Genomic DNA, 16,890 nt, shown 5'->3' with positions numbered 1-16,890 from the left:
CTTCCAATGGGAACACAATATTTCTAAATCTAACCCCTACCCATGATACAGGAACAGCTTTGTACATTATTAGAAACAGTAAAACCTATTTCTTACTTTTGAGAAAGTGATTAATTTTCTGGATAAGTGGATTTTCAGAAGACATTTGATGAAGTTCTCATTGTTATAGAGTCATAGTCATAGCAATGTACAGCATGAAAACACACCTTTTAGTCCGAACTTGTCCATGCCAACCAGATATCCTAAATTAGTATTGTCCCATTTGTCAGCATATGGCCCATGTCCCTTTAAACCCTTCCTATTCACTTACCCATCCATATGCCTTTTAAATGTTGTAATTGTACCAGCCTCCACCACTTCCTCTGGCAGCTCATTCTATAAATACACCACCCTCTGCAGGAAAAGGTTACCCCTTAGGTCCCTTTTAAATCTTTCCCCTCTCATCTTAAACCTATGCCCCTCTAGTTTTGGACTCCCCTACCGAAGGGAAAACGTCTTGTCTATTCACCCTATCCATGCCCCTCATGATTTTATAAACTTCTATAAGGTCACCCCTCAGCCTCTGACGCTCCAGGGAAAATAGTCCCAGCCTATTTAGCCTCTCTCCACAGTTCAAACCGTCCAACCCTGGCAACATTTTTGTAAATCTTTTCTGAACCTTTTCAAGTTTAACATCCTTCCTATAGCAGGGAGACCAGAGCTGAGTGCAGTGTTCCAAAGTGGCCTAACCAATGTCCTGTAAAACTGAAACATGGCCTCTGTCCCTTTAAGAGATCAACGTGCAACTGATGTTGGTGTTATGTTGTTTCATGATGCCAGGCTTTGCAGCGCTGGAGGCAGAGGCTGTGTCAGCAGATTACTCTGTATTATGTATCGGGTTAGCTGTTAATAAACCCACTAGAGTTCGTCAAGCAAACAGAATCCATGTTACTTAGTCTGTGTTACATTTAAACAAGAAAAGAGAGTTATTACACCCATCAGAGAATGTAAAGAAGATGCAGAAGAAGGATGTGAAGTATTAGAGACATTGCAAATAAAAGGGCTCATGTGAATAATTCCAGGAATGAGGAACTTTAGTTAGGTAGCTAGATTGAAGAAGCTGTGGCGATTCTCCTTGAAGAAGAAAAGATTGCGAGGAGGCCTGGTAAAGGTATTCAAAATCATGAAGGATCTAGACAGTGTAGGAAATACTGTGCCCACTGCAAAAAATTGAGAGCCAAAGGACTTTGATTTAAGGTGCTTGTTAAAAGAAGCAACAGTGACATGAGGAAAAGCGTTTTAATGCAGTGAGTGGTTACAATCTGGAATACATTGCCTGACAGTGTGGTGAAGGCAGGGTCAATTGTTGCTTTCAAAAATGAATTGGGTCATTATCTGAAGAGGAAGATTTCGCAGGGCTATAGGGAAAAGACTGAGGAGTGGCACTAGCGGATAACATAGACTGAATGGCCTCCTTCTGTGCTTTAACTATTCTATGACTCGATGAGTGCAAGAGGAAGATCTGGTTGCAATTGATTCGATTGTAGAAATTAGAAGGGAAAGGGTGGGGAGAACTCTAAGGGATGTGTTTGATAGAATCCTGCAAGCATCTTTTCTAAACGTTTGGACTGTTTATAAGCAGTTGTAGGAGATTTACTTCTGGCTACTGCAATATAAATCTGTGTGAAGGTACTTTTCTGCAATAAAAATGATATGGAGAGATGTAATAATTGGGCTGAGGAATGGCAGCTGAATTTAATGTTAACAGCTTCAGCTATGGAAAAAATATCAGCTCATTCAGCACTGGATATCGAACAAGCAGTGTGATAACTTAGGGACAGTGGAGGGGACAAGACAGCTTGGGGGTGAGGTAAAGCTGGTTGTCATGAGAATTGACATGAAAACTTATACTGTGCTTTGGATTAGTGTCATGAAGAGAAACACTAAGCATAGGTTGCTCAACACTTCACGCCACACCCTACCCCTTCCATTCCAACAATGGCTCCAACTGCTGATGAGCTCAGTCTGAGAGTCAGCCCATTTGCTGCCCTCCCTCAGCCAACAAGGGGTTCCTGCAACTCACTTCCAGTATGTAAACATCACCCAGATATGAAAAATGGCTTGGATATCGGGGGTAACATCAGGCAGGCACTGTAACTCTTTGTCTGCTCCCAGGCCTTGAATACCTCAAGTTAAAATTGCACCTTTGTCTATTTCATAGTCATCCTTCACCCCTCTCCTTAATTTACTACAGTAACAATGCTACCTTATAAATTATTACAGACCCTTAACTAACCTCAGGGTCCGAAGCATACTGTTGAACTTCAGTACCAATTTCGAAAAATAGAGGTAATTGTAACTTGAGGCATGAACTGGATAGTCACAGCACACACTGCCTACCCAATATTATAACTGTGATCCCTCCTGAAACTAAGTGGCTGTTAGCCGGTGAGGAATCAGTTGACATTGGTGATCGGGGCAGTAAGTTTTGAAGTGTGGTCAATGCAGGGCAAGACCAGGGCCAGCTTGACAACAGCAAGATCCCACATACAGCAATATGAGATAGATGATGAGGTAATTTATTCTGGTGAGATTGGCTGAGGGATAAACTGGACTGGACTCTGGAAAATCTCCTGCATTATGCTTTAACTAGCATATCATAAGATTAGATTGCAACAACAAAATAGCCCTAATACATCAGTCTGGTGTGCTGAGCGGGAGAAGGAGTGTCCAAGATGCGCACAACATACTACATTGCATTTCCAGGCAACATTGTATGCTTGACTCAAGGGGAAAGCTGACATTCTATCTCTTTAAGTCTGCAGTGTAAGAGTTGACATTGCCCAAATGAACCTACCCAACATCAGTCAATTTGTTTCTTGCTGACTACATTGTGGATATTCAAACTAGATGCTACAGTTTGGGTTCATTGGTTAGTAACAGAGACCAGTATCTTTAGCAAGAAGTTACTCAATGAAAAGAAAATTATAAGAATCTGCATTTGTTTTGCATTTAGCTCATTACTTTGTCTCATTTAGTCAGTAAACCCTACCTTTCTGGGTGACCCTTCAATACAATGAATGTATAGTTTGATGACTCAAACTCCCTGTAATAAGATTACAGGCCTGCTTGATATGGTTTAACCTCAATGGCATAAAGTATTTATCCTGATCACTGCATATGATGTGGATTTAGTTTGCTCATTACAAATTAAAACAGTTTAATGCATTGATTATAAAATCAGGAATAGAAGAGTCTTTACCTTGTGAGTCTTCTCTGTGCAAGTTTCGCTGAAATTTGAAGTAAACACTTCACAGCATCAAAGCTGATTACAGGGCATTTCAAATGTGCTCTGTAGTAATACAATGAGCTTCTGACCCCTGTCATAAATATTCAATCTATTCCTTTCAAAGCCACGTGGATTAGCATTATGAGCTGTCGTGAGTGCTTCGCAAGATGTTCTGTATTATTTACATTAATCTGACCGTGAAAATATTTCTATTATATTCTGTTGGGCTGCAGTGTTCATCAAATCTCCTGACCTAATGGTTATCAAAAAGAAGCACTCAGCTTTGAAAAGAAATACTGTTATAATTTAATAACTCAGCCATTGATTTTTTTTCTCTTTCCTCTGACAGATTCTCTTGGGCTTTGAGAATGCAGTAGCAAAGAGTGAAGCAGATGATAATCCTTTTCAATGCAACACCACAGAATTTGAATATCATGTGTTTGCCTCATAGGAAAGCGACAGATAATGTTTTGACCCACTGGTAATGTGAAAACTCCCCTGAGGACAACAAACCAAACATACACAGCAAACGTTGCACTTGAATTGGAGCCTGTCATGAGAACTACATTAGCATTGCTGGGACAATTGAATCTTTCAGAACTGTGGTCAATGGATTTTTGTTGGGTGAGGGTGTCAAGCATTTGGATTAAAGGTGAATAAACAGAATTGAGGTACAGATTTACCTGAATTCTGGAATAGATATAACGGGCTGAACCTCCTGCTTCTGTTCCAGAATAATTTACTAGGCACTTGCAATTGTCAAATTATGTAACAACCAAATAATTAATTAATAAGGAAAGTATTTGAAACAGCAAATGATGTTCAAATAACAAAACATGTAAATAAGTACTAAAAGCACCAGATCTTTTCCTTTCCTGTAAATTTCACAAATTTCCTCCCTGATTCTGCATTCTTGAACATCCCACTTAATGTTGTTCAGTCAAAGTGGAGCCTAGGCCACTTTTCCCTTGACAAGAATCTCCTCTCACAGTCTCCAGCATTTGTCAGGCATTAAGATCTAACAATCTGCAGGATGCAGACGAGTCTCCCTTCCAATGTGACGGAGCCAGTTTTAATTTCCTTCTACACACTGCACTCTGCCATCGTTGCATGTGAAACAAAAACAAATGATACTCCAACGTCTCAATCAATTTGCAACAGACATGAAACTGACACCGCGAGAAATTGCTGGAAAAGCTCAGCAGGTTTGGCAGCATCTGTGGAGAGAAAGCAGAGTTAACGTTTGGGGTCCAGTGACCCCTCTTCAGAACTTTGTTTCTGATTTCCAGCAGTCGGAGTTCTTTCGGTTTTTATTTACCATGAAATTCACATCACAAGGCAAAATTCAATAGCTATTTTTAAATCATTTTCGAAAAGCGTTCGATTGTTGCACATGTAAATCGAGAAAATTTTAATCTAAATCTTAAACCTGCAAGTAGATGAGCCATCCCGGCAATATTGACCACTCAGTAAATACTAAGGTCAGACAGACGTTAGCAATTAATGTGCTGAATAACTTTTCGACACGGTTTGATTTGCTTCTTCTTGCGCTAGATTGGAATGGCCTCACCTTCTGGATGCTGGGGCTGACTGTCCATGGGCTCCGGGTAGGTGCAGGCAGCACAAGAGCTCGCTATGTGAGTAATCTCCAAGCCTCTAGCTCTGATTACTAGACACCTTCGACATTACGAGGTCAGCAGCAATGCATGTCGACAGATTCTCACACACTCCCTTTCCACACGCGTCCGTGTTCACCAAGCCACAGACCGCACTGGCCTCCAGGCAGTACAAAATATACCCAGAGACAAAATCCCGAGGAGGACTGCTCCTGAGCTCTGACGAGAGACAGAAAAGACAAGGACTGGAAGAGACTAGGGACAGCAGCTTTGTAACTGCGCGTTCTGCGTGAGAAAGGCAATAGAGAAATACTTTTAAACAAAAGCTTTTCCACCACAGCGACAGAAAAGTGAAGGAATGATTCAATTATGGGAATCTTTTCTTCCATTATGTAAAGTGCTGTCTAATGACACAGAAATGGTACTGCCATCAGCGTGATCTGTACCTGCTAGCTGGCTCTAATGTTTTATTTTACTTGCAGTGCTTTTACAGAGCCATGCAATTCTTCGTCTCTGAGCTGGAGTGCTGAATGCAAACAGGGATTGGATTTCCCCGAGAATGACAGAAGGAAACACTATGTATTTTTGCAGGTCCCCTTGAGGTTTTTACTTCCAAAGGTAACGCAAACCAAGCACTTCTTTTCTACAGAGTAAGGGACGTTTAATTAAAAAGTAGAGTTGCGCTCTTTTGAAGTTTTACGTCTTTTTTTTAACAAAAGCAATTTCTGCCCTAACTCAGGGTCACTCTGTCAAGTGAGGGCGTCTCCAGGGCCCTTAGTCAGTGCAAGACCCTGGCACAAGCTGCCTTAGCCTGCCCTGCACAGTGGAGGTGACCTCTCCTGCAAACCCTCACTGCCCAATCATTGGCATCAGGACCTACAGCTTTCCCTTGGATGGACACTTCTCCCCCAAACACATCCAGACCCAACCCCCACTTCACTCCAAGACTTTGCGGGGCACGGGGAGGACATCAATCCTTGCAATCCTTTCCAAACCGGATTGTAGGATGCCCCTTGAACCATCCAAGAGTTTGAAGCAGCTCCTGCAATCCCCAGGGTCCAATGGGACACCTTTTTTGCAAGGATCAGATTACAGTGTTCCCCCAGAATTTTTGCAGATTAAATCGGCATCAGAAAAAAAGCAACACAGGGTTGGACTGAACGCTCAAGATCCACCTTTAAACACGGTTCTGGTGCCCACAGATGCTGGCAATGATGGAGCTGTCAGTTCTGATCAGGCCCCTGTGTGCAGAGTGATCACAGGCAAACCAGTATGCATAGACTTTCTGGAAACTCATTGGAAGCCTTTAGGTTGACACGCATGCCATTGATCACTGGTCTCTTAGCAGTCCTGTACATAGGTACCATCAGGTCAGCAGCCTTGTGGATACAGGCTGCCTGACCTGCTAATTAATTGCAGGTCCTTACTGTTCACTGACCATTTTCTTACAGATCCCTCTTTGTTACCAGGAAGGGAGCTGGGCTATGAATACTGAGGATTGTGATGACTTTCAGTTCAACTATTAAAAGAAAAAACATGGGATGACACGGAATGGAAGGACACCATTCAATCCAAAGGGTCTGTGCTGATCCCACTCCTCTGCTTTCTCCCCAGAACCTCCAAACCTTTCCCTTTCACACATCATCTAGCTTTTTATTGAATTTTTTTATTAAATCTGCTCCAACTACCTACTCAAGCAATGTCTTTTTTTTTCCTCATGATACCTCTGGTTCTTTTGTCAATCAACCTTAAATCTGTTTCTTCAGGTTACCAAATATTCCACCAAGAGAGACAGCTTCTCCTCATTTACCTTATCAAAACCATTCATTTTGAATACATCAATCAAATCTTATCTTAACCTCGGTTCTAAGGAGAATAGCCCACTTTCTCCAGTCTCTCCACATAACTGAGATCTTTCATCCCGGGTTCTATTCTAGTATATCTCCTCACCCCCCTTTCTAAAACATTGGTATCTTTCTGAAGGTATTATGCCTGAAGTTGGCATTAGCTGGAACTGAATCAGTATTCTCTGATGCTTTATAAAACTTTTGTGCTTTTTTATAAAATGCTTCTTAGACATTCCAGTAGTCCTGTAAGCTTTTTACCACTAATAATTCTGAATATAAAACTCCATGTCACCGCTTTCCTTCACTTCCTCTAAAATTCAAACTCATGAAGTCTTTCGTAGCAATGCAAGCTGTATTATAATATAGCCAAACTGGTTGATTATCAATCTACAAATTTTTCTGGTGCATCTATGGCAGGCACTAAGAGTCAGAGAATTTCTAAGTCAAGCAGAACCAGCTTCCCCATGTTAAAATATCCTTTGGTTCTTGCCTTGAGCAGGTGTCGTCCTCATACTGAGGGGCAGCCATATGCTGTTTATTACATTTTCAAGTTTTGAGATATCTGCACATTTTTTAATTATGTCCAATATATCAACTCCAGGTCATTAATGTGAATAGAATAGAATAGCAATTTATTGTTATGTCTATTTTTACAAAAAAGATACAGTGAAAAGCTTAATAAGTTATATGTAGCTCAAAAGAGCAGAGATCTGAAATTCAATCTGTGGAATATCTCTGGTCTGAATGTCCATATACACAACAACATCGATGCTACTGAAAACAATAAATGCTGGAGAACACAGCAAGTCAGACAGCATGCATGAAGAGAGAGCAAGCTAACGTTTCGAGGCTATGAAGAGCATTTGTTGTTTTCAGTACAGACTCCAGCATCTGCAGGAATTTGTACCAACAACGCTATCCTCATCAACTTGTTCTATTACTTCAACAAACGTTTCAATAAATTTAGTAAAACACAATTTGCTTTTTAACAAATCTACGCTACCTTGCTTTTAGTATTCTATTATTATCCAAGTGCTAGTAAATTTTGACACATTATTTTCGCTGAAGGTTTCTTTCCTACATGTAGTTGATAGGTTTGTCATCTCCCCTTTTGTGAACCATAGTATAAAGTTTGCAATCTCTCCAGCTGTAAGTGATTGCTGTGTTTTTTCCAACCTTACTACCCCCAGTCTCCTAGGATACATCCCAATTGGAACACCTGACCTTTCTGCTTTATGCCAACTTTTTAAATAATATGTCTTTATTTTTAGCCCATCCAATTTTTCAGCTACATCCTCCTTCACTGTCATCACAGCAACCTCCTCTTTTGTGACAACAGATACTAGGGACTCATTTAGTGCTTCAGCCTTGCCTTCTAAATCCACAAGAAGATCTCCTTTACAGCCTATAATTGGCTCTATCCTTCTTTTGACTAATCTGTTACTATATATATGTTTAACATATATTTATGTTCTCTTTTATGTTCTCTGCTAATCTACTGTCAAACTTTTTTTTTGCCATTCTTATTTCCTTTTCTCGGTTCACTTTTTGGTATTCAGCTGGATCCTCTCTGAATGATCGTTAGCCTTCATTTTCTGTTTCATTGCAATCTCTTTATCTCTAATTATTCAGGGGACTCTAACTGGAGATGTCCTTCCTTTCCCCCATATGGGAATGCACCCTATTGCTGATTTTCTGTTTTACCTGACAATAGCCAATTCCAATCCACCTGGACTCCTTTGTAAATCACTGAAATCAACACCAATCCACTTGAGCATTTGCATATGTAACCCTTCCTTGTCTTTTTCATTTAGCTATTCTAAGCTGTGACCACTTGTTTTCCTACTGCAGCATGCTCAATTTGTTCAACTTTAATCTACAGTATTAAATCAATTAATCTTTCATTCCTGGCTGGCCCTTCTCCCTGCAAAATATTCTGGTCCTATTCAGTGATATCCTTTATCTTGGTTCCAGGGAGGAGACTGGTGTTGGCTGATGGAGAAATGCATGTTTCACTCTTTCACTACCAAATGACAGTTGCATTTCCACAGATCCCTACATAGGGTCTGAGGAGGTACAACTGAAATATCACTTCTTCTAAATTAAGAGTAAATATCAGTGTGTGTACCTTTTATTTTCATTGATGGGATGTGGATATTGCTGACTGGGCCAGCATTTATTGCCCATCCCTAATTTCCATTGAGAAGGCAGTGGTAGTGAGTTGACTTCGTGAACCACTGTAGCCCTTAGGGTGAAGATACACTCGCAAGAGCTGTAAGGTAGGGATTTCCAGGATTTTACCTCATCGACAGTGAAGAAATGGTGATATAGTTCCGAGTCAGGATGGTATGTGGCTTAGAGAGAAACTTACAAATGGTAATGCTCCCATGTATCCATTGCTCGTGTCCTTCTGATGGTACAGGTGGCAGGTTTGGAGGGTCCTGTCGGAGGAGCCATGGTGAGTTACTGCAGTCCATCTTGCAGATAGTCCACACTGCAGCTACTTTGCATTGGTAGTGGAGGGAGTGAATGTTGAAGCAGTTGTTAAGATGTCTGACAATTTGCGCTGCTCTGTCCCAGAAAAATCTGGGACCTTTGCTCACTGTCTGATTCACTTAAGGCACAAACCCTCAGTAAGTGCACAGCATGGAAGTACAAACCTGCAGATCATAATGGGATGGAAAACTACCTTTTCAATGAAAATTGTGGCAAACAAAAAGCTCTTTTTAACACCCCCTCAGTTGGTCACAAGTAATTTTATTTCCTTCTGGTGCACAACCGTTTCATTCATTCATTAATAAAGCAGTTATCTAGGTCAAAATGAAGGAGCCAATTACAGGATTTCCTTTAGTGAAGGAATGATGAATTTTATTAATTACTCACTCAAAGAAAAATTATAAAGATGCAAAATGAAATGCTCACAAATATAGATGATAGTTGTTTAAAACAAAAGAGAGTTTGTCTGATATAGACAGGAAGAACATAGGTCTTTAAGGCAGGAGAAACAACACTTTATTTCTGTTTGGGGTCCTTACAGCTTTCCAGACTTCAAATTGAATTTACTAAGTATAGAGCCTAAACACTCCTTTTGTATCTACTATCCATCCACCATATCTCCCCCCACTCCCCCAAGACCCAACGATCATCAGCATAAAAAGCACCTTTTACAGCTACTTTCAGTTCTGAAGAAGAGTCATTAGACTTGAAACATTAACTGTTTCTCTCCACATAATGCTGAATTTCTCCAACAATTTCTGTTTTTGTTTGTTTCAAATTTCCAGCATCCACGGTTCTTTGCTTTAATATTAGAACAAAGGTCTCACAGTTTTAAAAATCCTGCGAAGATGTTACATTTTTAACCTGAGCAGTAGTGAAGTTTGTAGATATCTTTGAATGTTTGTTGAATGGCTATTTCCCCAATTTGGTTCTTCACTGGATGCCATCTTTAAAGCTGATGAAGAGAAACGAGAGAGAGAGCATGTACGGGAAACTCATTATGATACAATGAATTGATGATATTGGCAGGAAGAAAACAATAAATGAGCACATGGAAACATCGAAAATAGGAGCAGGAAGAGGCCATTCAGCCCGTCGCGCATGCTTCACCATTCAATACAATCATGGTTGATCCTCCAAATCAGTATCCTGTTTCTGCTTTCTCCCCATACCCTTTGGTCCCTTTAGCTCTAGGAACTGTATCTAACTCCTTCTTGAAAACATTCAATGTTTAGGACTGAACCACTTTCTGTGGCCGAGGACTCCACAGACTCACTACTCTCTGGGTGAAGAAATTTCTCCTTATCACGGTCCTAAATGATCTATCCCATATCTTAAACCGTGAGCTCAGATTCTGGATTCCTTGGTCATTAGGAAAATCTTTTCTGCATATATACCCTGTCCAGTCCTGTTAGAATTTCATTGGTTCGGACAAGAACCCCCTTATTCTTTTAAACTCTAGTGCATATAGTCCTATCTGATCCAATCTCTCTTCATACGTCAGTCCTGCCACCCCAGGAAGCAGTCCAGTAAACCTTCATTGCACTCCTTCCATAGCCAGAATCTCCTTTCTCAGACAAGGACAGCAAAACTGCACATAATACTCCAGGTGTGCACAATTGCAGCAAGACATTCCTGCTCCTGTACTCTAATCCTATCGCTATGAAAGCTAAAATACCATTTGTCTTCTTCACCACCTGCTGCACCTGCAATGCTTACTTTCAGCAACTGGTATTCAAGGACATTCACTTCATTTGCGTTCCCCCCTTTCCTAATTTATATCCATTAAAATAATAATCCACCTTCTTGCTTTTGCTACCAAACCTCACATTTATTCACATTATAGTGCATCTGCCATGCATTTGCCCACTCACTCAGATTGTCCAAATCACACTAAAGCATTTCTGCATCTCCTCACAGCTCACCTGCCCAGTCACACAGCTTTGTGTCATCTGTAAACGTGGAGATATTACCCTTGCTTCCCTCATTCAAAGCATTCATTATATTGCAAATAGTTAACTGTGTTTTATTTACTCAAAAAGTACCTTTGCACTTAAGCCCGAGCTGCTGTCCTCAATAACAATGGCCAAATCACAGCATGTTTAAATTTACCTAAATTTTCTGATCTTGGGTGAATATCTTCAAAGTTAAATCCTAGATTAATTCCAAAACAAGTGCAGCAATTGACAACAATGCTGCCCCCCACCCCACTTCTCATAAACAAATTGGTTGACCCATCATCTGAATAAAACTATACTTTCTCTATTTTTAGATAATGCATAGACCATATTGGTCAGACATTGCTCTGAGTGGCAGATAAATTACTCCAGCTATTTGTTATTATGCGTATTTGGCTATATATTTTCTATGAGTTTTCTCATGTTTAATTGTTATCATTCAAACATCCAAATGGCACGGAGTGCCATCTCCAGGACATGTGGGATCTGTGCAAACAGGGCTATTAATTATGTATCCCCTTGACCACTTAAAGTGAAGATTGTTCATGAACGATCAAGAGGTTGAATCATGAAACATTAGCTGAAATATTAAATTCACTGGCAAAGTGAATACAGAAAGTGAAACAAAGAGAGTGGAAAATAATTGTTTTCAGTGAGAGAAATAAAAGAAACAGACAAAATAACTAATAATGTGAATATGTTTTAAACATTCTGGTAACAATTGAAAGATGCAGGCATGTGAATCCACACTTGTTAATGTTAATTTTCAATGCAAAACAGTTGTTTAGCAGTAATGAAGTTTTAGTATTCCTTTAAAATGCCAAGGCTCCTCCTTGGATAATCCCTACTTTCTCCTGAAAAATGTTTACTTCATATGTATGGGGTCACTGCAGGAGTTGCACACCATTCACTGGATTTGAATGGGGTGTCAGACAGTAAGATGATGTTTTTGCGAAGCTCATTGAGAAGTGACATTCTCCAAATTTCTGTCTTTAACTGTGAATGTATGGTTATCTGATTTTGCGTTATAGATTGTTTATGTGTTCTATTTATTACCTGGATATATGTCTCAAAACTGTCAGTACAGAACAATTGCCTCAGTGGTAGTACAGCAATTGAGCCTAAGTCTCCACAATGCCCTTCTAAAGTGGCATTGCTAAAAATGGCCTTAAAGTGGCAAATTGCGCCCCTGGTCTGTTTTTTTTTAATGGGAATCTTGAAAAATTGTTCTTGCTGCATAAGATAATGATTCTGAAAGGGTTAATGTTCATGTTACATTGGCTCCACCATTTCTACTGATGATTATGGAGATAAAGAATTCTAAGCTGGCTTTTGAAAGACCAGCTCCCTAAGGTCCTAGTAATTGTGCCTGACCAGATGTAGCTGTATTTATTGCTAAGTTGCAATAAACCTTGTTATTATCTCAGAATAGTGCGTCTCCTGTAGGTACTATATGGTGGAATATCCCCGACCCCTAATCATTACATAGGCCTGCAACAAAGTAAAGGAAAATAAGAATTGGTGGCAGTGAGATACCTCAAACAACCCTTACCCAGTACCACATACTGGCAGCAGTGACAAATACAACAAGGTACCAGGATAGGTTATCTAGGAAAATAGCACAGTCCTTCCAATGTCTCAGTGATTAATCGGGGGAATGATGTTAATGTCCTAGCTGCCCTAATCATGGTCTTATTCACTATTGCTGGAATTTCCTGGGACATTAGTAGCACTAGTAATGGTGTTCACTACATTTCTCTGTTTCTATAGCATGGAGCCACAATTCTGATCATTGAATGGGATAAATGACAACGTGTTACACTGCCTTGTCAAGAGGGATAAGGTCAAGGATAGCTCTAGGAATACCAAGATAGCCCTCCAAGTTACACACCATGCAGACTTGGAGACATATTGTTTCCTCATCCTAAACTGTTTGAAATTTTCAAACCTCTACCTAACACCATTGTAGGTGCCAATTCAATCCACGGACTGAAGCAATTCAAGAATGTTGCTTTTTACCATCTGTTCAAGAGAAAAAAAGCGATGGGATCTGTATGCTATCCTTACCAGCAATTCCCATCTCCCAAAAATGATTTGAAAACACAACATTCACTCTATTTACTCTTCGATAGGTCTAGGAGCTGGACTGTACATTCTGGGCTAGGTCCAATATTTTCCTCATCACAGCACTTAGTACATACTTATAAACACATTACAGAATGCTGCTGCAACAAAAATCAATACTCAGTAAACTAAAATAAGTCATTCATGCACATCCTTAATGACACTGAACAAGAACAAAATAAATCCACTAGTTAAGGAAGGATTGCTGTATCTGCAATAATACTGCAGATCAGGGAAACTAAAGTGCTTCTTTAATTACTACCTCCTTCCATTGCCTTGGGCTTTTGTAAACATACAGGAAGAAAATAAAAAAGAGAAAATGTTTGTCAAAATTCTTGTAAGTGCACTAATTACCTTGGGAATGCATTTATTACCTCAGTCAATTCTTTACCATTAAGCAGTTTGACTAGTGGGGGTTCCAGGCAAATGTTTGGTTTGAGGACCCTATATTTCATTATTTCACACATGTACAAAATATTATCAAGTTTACCCAGAGTTGGTTTAACGTACAAATGACCATGCAATGAATAATATGTCAATAAAGACATTAAGTCACTAATGATCAAGAACGTCGAGATTGATTTCCTTCAACTGATCAGTGTATCATGAGATGACCCTGTGCAATCCCTTGAGCTGCAAGTCTCTCAATTGTTTATTGACTGGAGCTCACTTTCTGAGATATATCCTGGGTGAAACCAAAGGCTATGGAAATTCCATTTTACGCTGTTTGCTGGAATTCCCTCATTGGTTTGTAAAGGCATGAACTCCCCAGGCTCCCTGCAAAGCATGTATTTAATTCCCTTTTCACAAAGCTTCACCGTGTGGCTACTTCATTTTAAAGTTCAGATATCTTGAATCACTCTCCTTGTGAACGAATTGACTCGCAACCGTGAAATTCAACCATTGAACCTTCTTCTCGCATGAAGACATTGGTGAATGGAGATTGTTTCGTTGCTATTATAAAAACAACAAGGACAACAGTCACCTCTGATAGGGATGTAAAATAGACAACAACGGATCAGTCAGCCACCTAATTTATCGTTTTACTGGCTTCATCTGGTAGTGTGCATGCCAAACAGCCAATCAGTTACTTTTGGATTCCTTCTAACATTAAATTTCACCCTCATCCTATTTTAGATTGAGGTGACCTTGTAATGAGCCTTTGAATGAACAATACTATGGAAAGAAAACAAAAGGCAATAGCTCTGTGAACCGGAGATAGTAGGAACTGCGGATGCTGGAGAATCTGAGATAACAAGGTGTAGAGCTGGACGAACACAGCAGGCCAAGCAGCATCAGAGGAGCAAGAAGGCTGACGTTTCGGGCCTAGACCCTTCTTCAGAAAACCAGCTCCTCAATAATTAAACTCACAAAGTCCCCTTGATGAAGACAGAGACCTATCTGGTATCAATATCACTGTTGATCTGTAGAGTCTGTGCTTCATTTTGCAAATTGATTTTCTCAAGCCTGACTTTCCTAGGCAGTGTCTAAATAGGCCTCATTGATCCAATTGCCTCAAATGCCTTCTGCTTCCCTCTCCTGAACCCACTAACTCAGAGATTTTTTTCCTAACCATGAAAGGTTCCCACTAACCCTGAACACACTTCTATCTCTTGTTTCTTCTCTGGCCATGAGCCCGCTCCAAGCTCCCTATCCCTATTCAGACCAAACCATTTACCATCCAAATTCCCTTCCTGGTCTCCATTGAGCTGATATTGTTAATGATCCTCCCTCTTCAGGTACTGTCTCTCCCTCCTCACTGCCATCATCATCTATCTGCTCATTACAAACAAAAAACTCGATTTACAGTCGGTTCAGTTCTAACATGATAGTTGCATTCCTGCGCAAATCATGTTATAGAAAATCGCACTATGGTAATAATGGGGCCTATGGGAAAAGTGGGGTTAGGGGCAGACCACCGAAAAATATCACTCAAAATCACTCAAAAAGCTAACACAAAGGATACCACAGTTTGAATAAATGTTTAATTCATATCTAATAATGAAATAAAAGTAAATTTAACAGCTTGTCTTGAAAAAAATGTCAAGATGACTTGATGGGGGAGGAGGTTTTGTGGTTGCTTTGTTGTTAATTCAGGGGCTAAAGGTCATCATCATCATCATCATCACCTTCAGGCCGCAGTTGTGGTTGCAGGGTTAGGGCGAAAAATAGTTCATCCAGAAGTGGATGGCTGTGGTTCATTATCTTCTGACTGTTCCTTGGGGATTGGCTCAAAAAAGAGATCCAGTTTTTGCTGCTTTGCCCTTTTTCTTCTTTCATGAAGAAGCTGTTCATAGAGTGCCAAAAAAGATCTTATTCCATGAACTACTACCGTGCTGCATTCTGCACTGTAATCATTGTCCTCTAAGAGCTGCAACTGCTTCTCAATGTCCCTCAGGATAGAAGACAGAACAGAAGTGGAAAGCTCTCGTGGTGCTGCATCCTGGACTTCATCTTCTTCATCTCCAGCTTCCACTTACCCCTCAGCGACAAGTTGTTGTAGATCAGCTGCAGAGAGAACTTCACAGTGGAACTCAAGTAGCTCTTCAACATCGTCACTCTGCACTTCTTCAAATCCAACTTGCTTTGCAAGATCAACACAATGTTCTTTGATTCTTGGGAGCTCCTCTGACGATCAAAGCTTTTTAAATCTTGAAAACAGTCTGGGAGAAGCTTCTGCCAAACTGTATGCAAGCAGTCCTTACTGACATCACCCCAGGCCTCCAAAATAATGTCAATTGCATTCTTGATGTTAAAGCTCTTCCAAAATTGAAGAACACTGTCCTTATCCCCCTCAGTGGCTGCAATCAGCCTGTTAAATGTGAGCCTTAAATAATAAACTTTAAAAGTTGCTATTGCATCCTGGTCCATGGGTTGAAGGAGAGAGGTTGTGTTTGGGGGTAGAAACAGCACTTTGACGTTTTTAGAAGGCTCACCAATGGTGGGAGGATGGGTTAGTGCATTATCCAGGATGAGGAGAATCTTGAAATCCAAATTTTTTCCCTGCAATACTTTCTAAAAACATCAACAATAAGGTCTGAAAAAAATTGCCCTGTCATCCAACCTCTTTTGCTTGACCCAAAGTAGATGCCTAGAGTAGACTTAAGGTAGCCTTTCAAGGCTCCCGGGTTGGCAGAGTGGGGCACCACCACAGGATTAAGCTTTAAGTCTTCACTGGCATTGGCATCCAGCAGCACAGTCATACGATCCTTTGCAAACTTAAAGCCTGGAGCGTGTGCTTCATTCATAGAAATGTAGGTTCATGATGGCAATCACTTCCCATATAAACCTATCTCATCCAAATTGAAAATTTGATCTAAGTTGTAGCCTTCTTTGTCAATTAATTTTTTTACCATGGGAGGAAATGCCATCGCATGCTCCTCGTCTGCTCTGGCAGCTTCAGCACATAACTTTACGTTATGAAAAGCATAGCGGTTCTTAAAGCCAGCAAACCAGCCACTGCTAGCACTAAAGGCAGGCACATCTGCCGGATTTTCAGCATTTTTTTTGTTAGACCTTCATAAATTGATAAGGCTAAACGATCATGTGATGCCCAGGTCGAAACTCTTTCGGCATATTGC

Source organism: Rhincodon typus, chromosome 3 (assembly GCF_021869965.1).
Source record: "Rhincodon typus isolate 14 chromosome 3, sRhiTyp1.1, whole genome shotgun sequence".
Lineage (NCBI taxonomy): Eukaryota > Metazoa > Chordata > Chondrichthyes > Orectolobiformes > Rhincodontidae > Rhincodon > Rhincodon typus.
Note: the sequence above shows the minus strand (reverse complement) of the source record.